The sequence below is a fragment of the Oncorhynchus mykiss genome, chromosome 2 (genome assembly GCF_013265735.2).
Source record: "Oncorhynchus mykiss isolate Arlee chromosome 2, USDA_OmykA_1.1, whole genome shotgun sequence".
NCBI lineage: Eukaryota > Metazoa > Chordata > Actinopteri > Salmoniformes > Salmonidae > Oncorhynchus > Oncorhynchus mykiss.
Genome location: NC_048566.1, coordinates 8,202,151 through 8,218,097, shown reverse-complemented (window position 1 = coordinate 8,218,097; position 15,947 = coordinate 8,202,151). Strand labels below are relative to the sequence as shown.

Genomic DNA, 15,947 nt, shown 5'->3' with positions numbered 1-15,947 from the left:
TAGTAACTGTCTGATGTATAGTAACTGTATGATGAATAGTAACTGTCTGATGTATAGTAACTGTCTGATGTATAGTAACTGTCTAATGTATAGTAACTGTCTGATGTATAGTAACTGTACTGCCTGATGTATAGTAACTGTACTGCCTGGTGTATAGTAACTGTCTGATGTATAGTAACTGTATGATGAATAGTAACTGTCTGATGTATAGTAACTGTCTGATGTATAGTAACTGTACTGTCTGATGTATAGTAACTGTACTGTATGATGTATAGTAACTGTCTGACGTATAGTAACTGTCTGATGTATAGTAACTGTCTGATGTATAGTAACTGTACTGTCTGATGTATAGTAACTGTACTGTCTGATGTATAGTAACTGTCTGATGTATAGTAACTGTCTGATGTATAGTAACTGTCTGATGTATAGTAACTGTCTGATGTATAGTAACTGTACTGTCTGATGTATAGTAACTGTACTGTCTGATGTATAGTAACTGTCTGATGTATAGTAACTGTCTGATGTATAGTAACTGTATGATGAATAGTAACTGTCTGATGTATAGTAACTGTACTGTCTGATGTATTGTAACTGTCTGATGTATAGTAACTGTACTGTCTGATGTATAGTAACTGTACTGTATGATGTATAGTAACTGTCTGATGTATAGTAACTTTATGATTTATGATTTATGATTTGATCTTCCAAGATTGCATAGCAGTTCAGACGTCTTTTGTCCTCGTCTTGTCGTGTCCTGTATATATATATATTTACAACTTTTTTCACATACATTTTATTTTTATTTTCCATCAACTCATCTTCTAAACACTCTCCTGCAACCAGCCTCACCAATTTATATTTATAAAAAAGTATTATTTACCTCAGATCTGCAATCCTTCAGGAAGCTAGCCAGAAACTCCAGGAGGCTGGCCAGAAACTAGCCAGAAGCTAGCCAGGAGCTAGCCCAGAAGCTAATCAGAAGCTAACCACGGTTTGTGGTCATCGGCTGTCCTTTAGTTCGAAAATCTATCGAAAATCTATCGCCAGTTTTGTACGGCGCAGCGCGGCTCGGAACGGAACATACCGGACCAATTTTTCTCTCCATGTCCCTGGATTTCAACTGCTCTCTGGACATTCATACCCGGATCTCACAGCTAGCTAGCTGCTATCCGTGTGACAGTCGGCTTTCGTCGATTCCGGAGCAAACATCGATTGTTCCGGTGCTAGCCAGCTCCGTCAATCACGCCTGAGTCCCATCATTCACTCCTGGGCTGCAGTCACCTATCCGGACCCGTTTCACTGCCTACGCGGAGCCCCACCGGGCCTTCACAACCGGACTGCCGACGTTATCTACCTGAAGGAGATCCGGCTGGCTCCTCTGTCGCGACGTTACCGGAACGCCCATCTGCGGCCCGCTAACCGTTAGCTGTCTTTCCGGCTGCTATCTGAATAGACAATCGGACAATTTATTTATTTGAATTATTATGTTTTCTTCTCGGGCCTCTATAACTATATCTATTGTTCTTATTTTTGTTGTTGTGTGATTTGGATTAATCCCCTCTACCACACGGAACCCCACTAATCTACTGACCGAACGCAAGAGGTGGCTAACAACAGACTCCATCCTATGCTAGCTTGCTACCGGTTGGCTTGGCTAGCTGTCTAAATCGCCGTGACCCTAAACCAACCTCTCCACTCACTGGACCCTTTTGATCACTCGACTAAGCATGCCTCTCCTTAATGTCAATATGTCTTGTCCATTGCTGTTCTGGTTAGTGTTTATTGGCTTATTTCACTGTAGAGCCTCTAGTCCTGCTCACTATACCTTATCCAACCTATTAGTTCCACCACCCACACATGCAATGACATCTCCTGGTTTCAATGATGTTTCTAGAGACAATATCTCTCTCTTCATCACTCAATACCTAGGTTTACCTCCACTGTATTCACATCCTACCTTACCTTTGTCTGTACATTATACCTTGATGCTATTTTATCGCCCCCAGAAACCTCCTTTTACTCTCTGTTCCAGACGTTCTAGACGACCAATTCTTATTGCTTTTAGTCGCACCCTTATCCTACTCCTCCTATGTTCCTCTGGCGATGTAGAGGTGAATCCAGGCCCTGCAGTGCCTAGCTCCACTCCTATTCCCCAGGCGCTCTCTTTTGACGACTTCTGTAACCGTAATAGCCTTGGTTTCATGCATGTTAACATTAGAAGCCTCCTCCCTAAGTTTGTTCTATTCACTGCTTTAGCACACTCTGCCAACCCGGATGTTCTAGCTGTGTCTGAATCCTGGCTTAGGAAGACCACCAAAAATTCAGACATTTTAATTCCAAACTACAACATTTTCAGACAAGATAGAACTGCCAAAGGGGGCGGTGTTGCAATTTACTGCAAAGATAGCCTGCAGAGTTCTGTCCTACTATCCAGGTCTGTACCCAAACAATTTGAACTTCTACTTTTAAAAATCCACCTTTCTAAAAACAAGTCTCTCACCGTTGCCGCCTGCTATAGACCACCCTCTGCCCCCAGCTGTGCTCTGGACACCATATGTGAACTGATTGCCCCCCATCTATCTTCAGAGCTCGTGCTGCTAGGCGACCTAAACTGGAACATGCTTAACACCCCAGCCATCCTACAATCTAAACTTGATGCCCTCAATCTCACACAAATTATCAATGAACCTACCAGGTACCTCCCCAAAGCCTTAAACACGGGCACCCTCATAGATATCATCCTAACCAACTTCCCCTCTAAATACACCTCTGCTGTCTTCAACCAAGATCTCAGCGATCACTGCCTCATTGCCTGCATCCGTAATGGGTCAGCGGTCAAACGACCTCCTCTCATCACTGTAAAACGCTCCCTGAAACACTTCAGCGAGCAGGCCTTTCTAATCGACCTGGCCGGGGTATCCTGGAAGGATATTGACCTCATCCCGTCAGTAGAGGATGCCTGGATATTTTTTAAAAATGCCTTCCTAACCATCTTAAATAAACATGCCCCATTCAAGAAATTTAGAACCAGGAACAGATATAGCCCTTGGTTCTCCCCAGACCTGACTGCCCTTAATCAACACAAAAACGTCCTATGGCGTTCTGCATTAGCATCGAACAGCCCCCGTGATATGCAGCTGTTCAGGGAAGCTAGAAACCATTATACACAGGCAGTTAGAAAAGCCAAGGCTAGCTTTTTCAAGCAGAAATTTGCTTCTTGCAACACTAACTCAAAAAAGTTCTGGGACACTGTAAAGTCCATGGAGAATAAGAACACCTCCTCCCAGCTGCCCACTGCACTGAAGATAGGAAACACTGTCACCACTGATAAATCCACCATAATTGAAAATTTCAATAAGCATTTTTCTACTGCTGGCCATGCTTTCCACCTGGCTACTCCTACCCCTGTCAACAGCACTGCACCCCCAACAGCAACTCGCCCAAGCCTTCCCCATTTCTCCTTCTCCCAAATCCATTCAGCTGATGTTCTGAAAGAGCTGCAAAATCTGGACCCCTACAAATCAGCCGGGCTAGACAATCTGGACCCTTTCTTTCTAAAATTATCTGCCGAAATTGTTGCCACCCCTATTACTAGCCTGTTCAACCTCTCTTTCGTGTCGTCTGAGATTCCCAAAGATTGGAAAGCAGCTGCGGTCATCCCCCTCTTCAAAGGGGGGGACACTCTTGACCCAAACTGCTATAGACCTATATCTATCCTACCATGCCTTTCTAAGGTCTTCGAAAGCCAAGTCAACAAACAGATTACCGACCATTTTGAATCTCACCATACCTTCTCTGCTATGCAATCTGGTTTCAGAGCTGGTCATGGGTGCACCTCAGCCACGCTCAAGGTCCTAAACGATATCTTAACCGCCATCGATAAGAAACATTACTGTGCAGCCGTATTCATTGATCTGGCCAAGGCTTTCGACTCTGTCAATCACCACATCCTCATCGGCAGACTCAACAGCCTTGGTTTCTCAAATGATTGCCTCGCCTGGTTCACCAACTACTTCTCTGATAGAGTTCAGTGTGTCAAATCTGAGGGTCTGTTGTCCGGACCTCTGGCAGTCTCTATGGGGGTGCCACAGGGTTCAATTCTTGGACCGACTCTCTTCTCTGTATACATCAATGAGGTCGCTCTTGCTGCTGGTGAGTCTCTGATCCACCTCTACGCAGACGACACCATTCTGTATACTTCCGGCCCTTCTTTGGACACTGTGTTAACAACCCTCCAGGCAAGCTTCAATGCCATACAACTCTCCTTCCGTGGCCTCCAACTGCTCTTAAATACAAGTAAAACTAAATGCATGCTCTTCAACCGATCACTACCTGCACCTACCCGCCTGTCCAACATCACTACTCTGGACGGCTCTGACTTAGAATACGTGGACAACTACAAATACTTAGGTGTCTGGTTAGACTGCAAACTCTCCTTCCAGACCCATATCAAACATCTCCAATCCAAAGTTAAATCTAGAATTGGCTTCCTATTTCGCAACAAAGCATCCTTCACTCATGCTGCCAAACATACCCTTGTAAAACTGACCATCCTACCAATCCTCGACTTTGGCGATGTAATTTACAAAATAGCCTCCAATACCCTACTCAACAAACTGGATGCAGTCTATCACAGTGCAATCCGTTTTGTCACCAAAGCCCCATACACTACCCACCATTGCGACCTGTACGCTCTCGTTGGCTGGCCCTCGCTTCATACTCGTCGCCAAACCCACTGGCTCCATGTCATCTACAAGACCCTGCTAGGTAAAGTCCCCCCTTATCTCAGCTCGCTGGTCACCATAGCATCTCCCACCTGTAGCACACGCTCCAGCAGGTATATCTCTCTAGTCACCCCCAAAACCAATTCTTTCTTTGGCCGCCTCTCTTTCCAGTTCTCTGCTGCCAATGACTGGAACGAACTACAAAAATCTCTGAAACTGGAAACACTTATCTCCCTCACTAGCTTTAAGCACCAACTGTCAGAGCAGCTCACAGATTACTGCACCTGTACATAGCCCACATATAATTTAGCCCTATCAACTACCTCTTTCCCAACTGTATTTAATTTATTTATTTATTTTGCTCCTTTGCACCCCATTATTTTTATTTCTACTTTGCACATTCTTCCATTGCAAAACTACCATTCCAGTGTTTTACTTGCTATATTGTATTTACCTTGCCACCAAGGCCTTTTTTTGCCTTTACCTCCCTTCTCACCTCATTTGCTCACATTGTATATAGACTTGTTTATACTTTATTATTGACTGTATGTTTGTTTTACTCCATGTGTAACTCTGTGTTGTTGTATCTGTCGAACTGCTTTGCTTTATCTTGGCCAGGTCGCAATTGTAAATGAGAACTTGTTCTCAACTTGCCTACCTGGTTAAATAAAGGTAAAATAAATAAAATAAAAATGATGAATAGTAACTGTGTGATGTATAGTAACTGTACTGTCTGATGTATAATAACTTTATGATGAATAGTAACTGTGTGATGTATAGCAACTGTCTGATGTATAGTAACTGTATGATGTATAGTAACTGTACTGTCTGATGTATATTAACTGTCTGATGTATAGTAACTGTCTGATGTATAGTAACTGTCTGATGTATAGTAACTGTACTGTCTGATGTATATTAACTGTCTGATGTATAGTAACTGTCTGATGTATAGTAACTGTCTGATGTATAGTAACTGTATGATGTATAGCAACTGTCTGATGTATAGTAACTGTCTGATGTATAGTAACTGTACTGTCTGATGTATAGTAACTGTCTGATGTATAGTAACTGTCTGATGTATAGTAACTGTCTGATGTATAGTAACTGTATGATGTATAGTAACTGTCTGATGTATAGTAACTGTCTGATGTATAGTAACTGTCTGATGTATAGTAACTGTCTGATGTATATTAACTGTCTGATGTATAGTGACTGTCTGATGTATAGTAACTGTACTGTCTGATGTATAGTAACTGTCTGATGTATAGTAACTGTATGATGTATAGTAACTGTATGATGTATAGTAACTGTCTGATGTATAGTAACTGTATGATGTATAGTAACTGTATGATGTATAGTAACTGTCTGATGTATAGTAACTGTACTGCCTGATGTATAGTAACTGTACTGTCTGATGTATAGTAACTGTACTGTCTGATGTATAGTAACTGTCTGATGTATAGTAACTGTATGATGTATAGTAACTGTCTGATGTATAGTAACTGTACTGTCTGATGTATAGTAACTGTCTGATGTATAGTAACTCTATGATGTATAGTAACTGTCTGATGTATAGTAACTGTCTGATGTATAGTAACTGTCTGATGTATAGTAACTGTCTGATGTATAGTAACTGTATGATGTATAGTAACTGTATGATGTACAGTAACTGTCTGATGTATAGTAACTGTCTGATGTATAGTAACTGTATGATGTATAGTAACTGTATGATGGGCTATATAGGCAGTAACAATATAAATAATGCAATTTTTGACTAATAGAATGTGTTTATGGTCAATCAATATCCTACTATACATCAGACAGTTACTATACATCAGAGAGTTACTATACATCATACAGTTACTATACATCAGACAGTACAGTTACTATACATCAGACAGTACAGTTACTATACATCAGACAGTTACTATACATCATACAGTTACTATACATCAGACAGTTACTATACATCAGACAGTACAGTTACTATACATCAGACAGTTACTATACATCAGACAGTACAGTTACTATACATCAGACAGTTACTATAGTAACTGTACTGTCTGATGTATAGTAACTGTCTGATGTATAGTAACTGTATGATGTATAGTAACTGTCTGATGTATAGTAACTGTCTGATGTATAGTAACTGTCTGATGTATAGTAACTGTACTGTCTGATGTATAGTAACTGTCTGATGTATAGTAACTGTATGATGTATAGTAACTGTATGATGTATAGTAACTGTATGATGTATAGTAACTGTCTGATGTATAGTAACTGTATGATGTATAGTAACTGTCTGATGTATAGTAACTGTACTGTCTGATGTATAGTAACTGTCTGATGTATAGTAACTGTACTGTCTGATGTATAGTAACTGTATGATGTATAGTAACTGTCTGATGTATAGTAACTGTATGATGTATAGTAACTGTATGATGTATAGTAACTGTCTTATGTATAGTAACTGTCTGATGTATAGTAACTGTCTGATGTATAGTAACTGTATGATGTATAGTAACTGTCTGATGTATAGTAACTGTCTGATGTATAGTAACTGTATGATGTATAGTAACTGTCTGATGTATAGTAACTGTACTGTCTGATGTATAGTAACTGTATGATGTATAGTAACTGTACTGTCTGATGTATAGTAACTGTATGATGTATAGTAACTGTCTGATGTATAGTAACTGTCTGATGTATAGTAACTGTCTGATGTATAGTAACTGTCTGATGTATAGTAACTGTATGATGTATAGTAACTGTCTGATGTATAGTAACTGTCTGATGTATAGTAACTGTCTGATGTATAGTAACTGTCTGATGTATAGTAACTGTCTGATGTATAGTAACTGTCTGATGTATAGTAACTGTATGATATATAGTAACTGTATGATGTATAGTAACTGTCTGATGTATAGTAACTGTACTGTCTGATGTATAGTAACTGTATGATGTATAGTAACTGTCTGATGTATAGTAACTGTACTGTCTGATGTATAGTAACTGTCTGATGTATAGTAACTGTCTGATGTATAGTAACTGTATGATGTATAGTAACTGTACTGTCTGATGTATAGTAACTGTCTGATGTATAGTAACTGTCTGATGTATAGTAACTGTCTGATGTATAGTAACTGTCTGATGTATAGTAACTGTCTGATGTATAGTAACTGTCTGATGTATAGTAACTGTATGATGTATAGTAACTGTCTGATGTATAGTAACTGTCTGATGTATATTAACTGTATGATGTATAGTAACTGTCTGATGTATAGTAACTGTACTGTCTGATGTATAGTAACTGTATGATGTATAGTAACTGTATGATGTATAGTAACTGTGTGATGTATAGTAACTGTCTGATGTATAGTAACTGTACTGTCTGATGTATAGTAACTGTATGATGTATAGTAACTGTATGATGAATAGTAACTGTCTGATGTATAGTAACTGTCTGATGTATAGTAACTGTACTGCCTGATGTATAGTAACTGTATGATGTATAGTAACTGTATGATGAATAGTAACTGTCTGATGTATAGTAACTGTCTGATGTATAGTAACTGTCTGATGTATAGTAACTGTCTGATGTATAGTAACTGTACTGCCTGATGTATAGTAACTGTATGATGTATAGTAACTGTATGATGAATAGTAACTGTATGATGTATAGTAACTGTATGATGAATAGTAACTGTCTGATGTATAGTAACTGTATGATGAATAGTAACTGTCTGGTGTATAGTAACTGTCTGATGTATAGTAACTGTCTGATGTATAGTAACTGTCTGATGTATAGTAACTGTCTGATGTATAGTAACTATACTGTCTAATGTATTGTAACTGTCTGATGTATAGTAACTGTCTGATGTATAGTAACTATACTGTCTAATATATTGTAACTGTCTGATGTATAGTAACTGTACTGTCTGATGTATAGTAACTGTATGATGTATATTAACTGTATGATGTATAGTAACTGTCTGATGTATAGTAACTGTCTGATGTATAGTAACTGTACTGTCTGATGTATAGTAACTGTACTGTCTGATGTATAGTAACTGTATGATGTATATTAACTGTCTGATGTATAGTAACTGTCTGATGTATAGTAACTGTACTGTCTGATGTATAGTAACTGTATGATGTATAGTAACTGTCTGATGTATAGTAACTGTCTGATGTATAGTAACTGTACTGTCTGATGTATAGTAACTGTCTGATGTATAGTAACTGTACTGTCTGATGTATAGTAACTGTCTGGTGTATAGTAACTGTCTGATGTATAGTAACTGTCTGATGTATAGTAACTGTATGATGTATAGTAACTGTCTGATGTATAGTAACTGTATGATGTATAGTAACTGTCTGATGTATAGTAACTGTCTGATGTATAGTAACTGTACTGTCTGATGTATAGTAACTGTCTGATGTATAGTAACTGTACTGTCTGATGTATAGTAACTGTCTGATGTATAGTAACTGTCTGATGTATAGTAACTGTACTGTCTGATGTATAGTAACTGTCTGATGTATAGTAACTGTACTGTCTGATGTATAGTAACTGTCTGATGTATAGTAACTGTATGATGTATAGTAACTGTCTGATGTATAGTAACTGTACTGTCTGATGTATAGTAACTGTACTGTCTGATGTATAGTAACTGTATGATGTATAGTAACTCTCTGATGTATAGTAACTGTCTGATGTATAGTAGGATATTGATTGACCATAAACACATTCTATTAGTCAAAAATTGCATTATTTATATTGTTACTGCCTATATATCTACTGTACGTATGAAACTTACAGTAATAAGGTTAACTGCTTTATGTTGTTGAAACTGATTCTATGATGCATTTCAATTTGTCAAGTTAAAACTGATTACTGTTGGTGAAAATGCTGGTTAAATTGACGGCACACATTTTCAATGTGTGAAATTCAATGTGTGAAATATGACTAACGTCAGAGCTTCTCATTTCGGTTCGCATACGGGCAATAATTACATAGCAAAATATGATCTGTTTTTTTTGCTCCCAATTTTCCCATTTTTCGATTAGTAATGTTATTTTTCACACAGTCATGTTATAAAGCACATGACTGTTGACTACTGTGCTGTATATCATTCCTCTGACCAGCGTCATCATACATACTTCCTCTTCCTCCATCCCAAATGGCACCCTATTCCCTATATAGTGCAACTACTTTTGACAAGAGCCCTGGGGGGAATAGGGTGCCATTTTGGACACATCACTGTTGTGAACCTCAGTACTCTCAAACCCTACACTCTCACATCACTTTAAAACTGTCATTAGTCTGGTGAAAAGGCCAACAAGGGGGCTCCCAAAGGCCATTTCATATCAATAGGAGAATAATAAAAAGAACAAAATGTTCAGCATTTCTTCTTTCAGTTCCCTTACATGTCCCTCACTACATTACAGGTCAGGTTTCAGTAAGATGTGAGGGAAAACACAGCCAGACACACTGTTTAACAAGGCATCAAATCAAACCTGCTATGGAGACATCTACTATATCAAAGGAGTGTTTGTGGAACAGAAACTATGATGACCAAGCCATTCAACAACAGGCCTTTAGTTTCAATTCCCTCTAAACTACAAGGCAATACACACTTCTCTTTACTGTAACAAGTCCCATTTGAAACAATATCTACGTCCTAAATGGCACTCTATGCACTCGACAGTGCACTACTTTTTTTACCAGGGCCCATGTTCAACAAGTGCTGTTCTAACTGGTTGAATGAACACATTCACAGGCATTATTCTTTCCTGTGTACAATGTGTCAAAACAATAAACAATTATCATCAAACTCAGTAAACACATTACATTACATTCACTTTGCATTCACAGTGTTATCGCAGAATTGGACCGACAAGTTAAATATCCAACTAGACATGAATGTGTTGTCAGTGTGTGTTGACTAGCAGCACGTACTGTGCTGTGCCTCATTGGATCTGACTTGCCAATGTGCTTAGTAATATGGCCACACCTCTACGGACGTACATTATCATAATCTACAAGTGACTAACAATACCTGTCAAATCAACGCGTTTCGTCCCTCTGTATTTAATCCCAAAAAATGTTTTAATCTAAGCAACATTTTGGTACCATGAAACTGAGGCTGCATCCCAAATGGCATCCTATTATATTAGCTCTGTCAAATGCAGTGCACTATATAGGGAAAAGGGTGCCAATCAGGATGCACTGTGTCAAACCTACTGTAAGTGCATGGAGCTGTTAAAATGACTCGGTCCATCCATGACACAGCTCAGATGGTACCTGCCCCCTCAAGCCATCTGAACAGCACAGAGTGGACATCTGTGAGCCCTCGCACTGCCAAGAAAAAGTCTGATGTAAAAATATCATCAACATTATGAGGTGGAGAAAAGACTGAAGGGTCGTTTGCACGTGGTCTGAGAAGGGCTTTCGTATCAAAACACATGAGCATTTTGTTCTTGTTACAGTTGAAAATGTCAAGTGAATACTGGCAAGCCCCCACTTCCTGTGTGTTCTCATTACCACGCCGAAATAACAGTTGGCTTTTGTCAACATCTGACACCTCGAGACAGAACATTGGCAGATACAATAGCTTCATAAAACCTGAAATTTACTCAAAAATTGAATCAAAGCCATCTAGCAGCATGTCTGCAATAAGTTACCATAGGAAACGTGGCAACTCAAACACTGGGGTCAACAAGACAGTCAAATATGCCCTTTCACCAATATCACAACATCCCTACAGCCAATGCTGATTGATATTTCATTGAGCTGTCCACTCTTGGATTTAGAGTCAAATCTGAAAAAATATTTTAAAATTGCAAGGAATCAATGTTGACATCCTGTTTTTGTATCTTAAGATACATTTTATAGTGTAGGGAGGGATGTCACTTACCACTAGCTGGATCTGTTGGTCGTATGGTTGTCTGTGAGACGTAACGCTCGTAGGCGATCAGCCAGGATGACCGTGGTGGGTTTATAACTGTGCTGATTTTTTCTTCTGTGCTGTTGTCCTGTCTTTGCTCTTTGGCTGTTTGACTAGAGAAGTTGACTGTAGAACAAGAGATCCACAGATATTATGATGCTGATGAGAATGGACCATCCCTGTAACCAACAGGTGAACAATCTAGATAAGGGATAATACTAATATACTGATAGCGTGTATTGTAAAGCCACACACACACACACACACACACACATACACACACGTACACACACACACACACACACACACACACACACACACACACACACACACACACACACACACACACGTACACACACACACACATATACACATACACACACGTACACACACACACACACTCACCACATGAGGTGGGTGGCACCTTAATTGGGGAGGAAAGGCTTGTGGTAATGACTGGAGCAGAATGGTAGTGGAATGGTATCAAATACATCAAACACATAGTTTCCAGGGATTTAATGCCATTCCACCCCTCAGCAGCCTCTACTGACATAGCCGGCCATATAAACCTTATGTAAATGCATTTAAACAACCACTTTTTAAGTCAGCTGCTTAACACCATGTCTATCTATCTGTGGAGATAATAGCAGAGATGATACTGTTGCAGGCAGCTAACTCATTGTTACTTCAGTCACGTCTGGTGGTGAGATCATACATGTGGGCATTGGTCTATTTATAGTCTGGCTGTGGTACTGCTTGGAGACAGAATCAATGCGCATGGCATTTTATCTGTCTACCGGCGTAAAGCAATAAGGGGGACAATATCGGGTAGTTTATGCTCATGCAGATTAATGTGAAGTATGTGCAATATGAATTCAGTTAGGTTATTATTAAGTAAAACATTTTGTATCATGTAATAAACAGCCTCTTACATAAAAAAGCAAGTGGCAAGATACAGGTGGGCTATGAATGAAAACATGGAAGTCACTTTTGAACTGTGATAAAATACAATTAAGTTCAGACCAAGCTAGAGTTGACAGCAATAGGCTAAATAACAGTAATACATTCCGATTCAAAATAGTAGATTCTCTACTAAAAACATGATCATGTTTGCTACTGTACCGACCTGGTGCAATATTGTATCTCATTGCAAGGATTTGACACTATCTATCTTACCTTCTGTACAACAAAACCACGTTGAGTTGAGAAGAAACTCGGTTGGATCAATTTGGCAACGGTAAAGTGAATTTAGTACCCTGCTCGAAGGCAGATAGAGGGCTTCGGGTCAGGCGAGCGCCGTGTTTTAAAATCGAAGCGAATAGAAATGCTCAGTGTCTAAAAACGGTATGACGAATGGGCTAAAAATAACTACGAGGAGAGAGCAGGAGCGGTACAATCAAAATTGTAGCCTATGTGGTATTGAGGGACTGTAGACATAGCAACGGTGTTTATAAATACATGTGGATATAAAGTGATGTTATATTTCAACCTCTACAAGATTGCACTGGATAAAGAAGAACTAGTCTTAAAAATCATGCCTTGTTACAGGTGCCAGTGAATATCTTGATAACAGATTACCCTACATACATTTAAATAATACTAGACTACCTTGTGATTGTGTTTTTACTTTGTACTGCTATTACAATAGATTGCATGTCACAAAGGAATGGTATTAATGAGTGATAGGGTTTATATTTAAGTTTGTCTTTGTGAGAAAGTGCAGTTAGTATGCTGCAGAGCAGGCTGCTTATGTTCTGTTGGTTTGGGCTGTCTGAGGTGTCTGGGGTCCACTGTGGTGGGCGGGAAGCTATGGTCTGTGTATGTGTATGGGTGGCGGGGGTGGTTGTCCTCAGGGCCACTGAAGAGAACTTTCTCCCCTGGGTGTCTTGTGGCAACCTGGTCTCAGAGCATATCGTATTATTCTGTAGGATGATATGTTACGTTTGGTATGAATTCATTTGTGGCTGTCCATCACTCATTTCGTATGATATGGTACCAATTACAATTAGTATTATATGTTACGAATTTGCAAAATGTACAATGTGTTATAGATTTGTAAATGCATGATATGTTACGAATTCTAGCTAGGTGGCTAACGTTACCGAGCTCGCTAACATTAGCTAGTCTAGCGGTTGGGGTTGGGGTTAGGGTTAAGTTTAGGAGTTAGGTTAAAGGGTTAATGTTATGGTTAGGGTTAGGGGAAAGGTTAGCTAAAAGGTTTGAGGTAAGGGTTAGGGGAAGGGTTAGCTAGCGTGCTCCACAAGCACTTCGTATTATTCTGTATGAAAATCCAAGGCTAGCTTTTTTCAAACAGAAGTTTGCATCCTGTTGCTCCAAAAAGTTTTGGGACACTGTAAAGTCCATGGAGAATAAGAGCACCTCCTCCCAGCTGCCCACTGCACTGAGGCTAGGTAACAATGTTACCACCGATAAATCCACGATAATCGAGAATTTCAATAAGCATTTTTCTACGGCTGGCCATGCTTTCCTCCTGGCTACCCCTACCTCGGCCAAAAGCTCCACACCCCCCCGCAGCTACTTGCCCAAGCCACCCCAGCTTCTCCTTCACCCAAATCCATATAGCAGTTCTTCTGAAAGAGCTGCAAAACCTGGACCCGAACAAATCAGCTGTGCGAGACAATCTGGACCCTCTCTTTCTAAAACTATCTGCCGCCAGTTTTGAAACCCCTATTACCAGTCTGTTCAATATCTCTTTCGTATTGTCTGAGATCCCTAAAGATTGGAAAGCTTCCGCGGTCATCCCCATCTTCAAAGGGGGTGACACTCTAGACCCAAATTGTTATAGACCTATATCCATCCTGCCCTGCCTTTCTAAAGTCTTCGAAAGCCAAGTTAACAAACAGATCACTGGCCATTTCGAATCCCACCGTACCTTCGCTGCTGCCCGACTAGCATCACTACTCTGGATGGTTCTGACAATGTGTGGACAACTACAAATGCTTAGGTATCTGGCTAGACTGTAAACTCTCCTTCCAGACTCATATTAAACATCTCCAATCCAAAATTAAATCTAGAATCGGCTTCCTAATTCGCAACAAAGCCACTCACTCACTCACGCCGCCAAACATACCCTCATAAAACTGACTATCCTACCGATCCTTGACTTCAGCGATGTCATTTACAAAATAGCCCCAAACACTCTCCTCAGCAAACTGGATGCAGTCTATCACAGTGCCATCCGTTTTGTCATCAAAGCCCCATATACCACCACCACTGCGACCTGTGGCCTCTCGTCGACTGGCCCTCGCTACATATTCGTGGCCAGACCCACTGGCTCTAGGTCATCTATAAGTCTATGCTAGGTAAAGCTCCGCCTTATCTCAGCTCACTGGTTACGATAACAACACCCACCCGTAGCACGCCCTCCAGCAGGTATATCTCACTGGTCATCCCCAAAGCCAACACCTCCTTTGGTCGCCTTTCGTTCCAGTTCTCTGCTGCCAATGACTGGAACGAATTGCAAAAATCACTGAAGTTGAAGACTTATATCTCCCTCACTATCTTTAAACATCAGCTATCTGAGCAGCTAACCGATCGCTGCTGCTACACATAGCCCATCTGTAAATAGCCCATCCAATCTACCTACCTCATCCCCATATTGTTTTTATTTACTTTTCTGCAATTTTGCACACCAGTATTTCTACTTGCACATCATCTGCACATCTATCACTCCAGTGTTAATTTGCTAAATTGTAATTACTTTGCTGTTCTATGGCCTATTTATTGCCTAACCTCCTCACGCCATTTGCACACATTGCATATAGACTTTATTTTTTTCTATTGTGTTATTATTGACTGTACGCTTGTTTATTCCATGTGTAACTCTGTGTTGTTGTTTGTGTCACACTGCCTTGCTTTATCTTGTCCAGGTTGTAATTGTAAATGAGAACTTGTTCTCAACTAGCCTACCTGGTTAAATAAAGGTGAAATAAAAAATATATTAAAAAAAACACTCCATTTAGTATGATATGTTATGTTTAGTATGGTTACATAAGACAGATGGTTACTTAAGACAAAAAAACGGAAGGAGGGTGGTTGGGTGGAAATTTAACGTGATAAGTAGTTGCAAAGTAGCTCAAACGTAGGAAGTAGTTGAAAGGTTGCTACTTAGGTAAAATGCTAAAGTTGTCTGCGATGAGATTTGAACTTGCAGCCTTTCGGTTGCTAGACATTCGCGTTAAAAGCCCATCCAACCACCATCCTTTTGTATAGCATACTAAATGAAGTGTCTCAGATTTACGTACAGAATAAT

At 39.8% G+C, this 15,947-nt stretch overlaps 1 protein-coding gene across 1 annotated transcript in view; it reads right to left on the bottom strand.

Annotated features, from left to right (window-relative positions):
- LOC110514591 (histone deacetylase 9-B-like) overlaps positions 1-12,998 on the bottom strand; it is a 122,631-nt gene extending 109,633 nt beyond the window's left edge. Inside the window, exons 1-2 of the mRNA XM_036937123.1 lie at positions 12,851-12,998; positions 11,645-11,853 (exon numbers count right to left, since the gene is read on the bottom strand). The gene's annotated coding sequence lies outside the window, so the exon portion shown is untranslated. The remainder of the gene's footprint in view (positions 1-11,644; positions 11,854-12,850) is intronic.
- Positions 12,999-15,947: the final 2,949 nt, after the last annotated feature.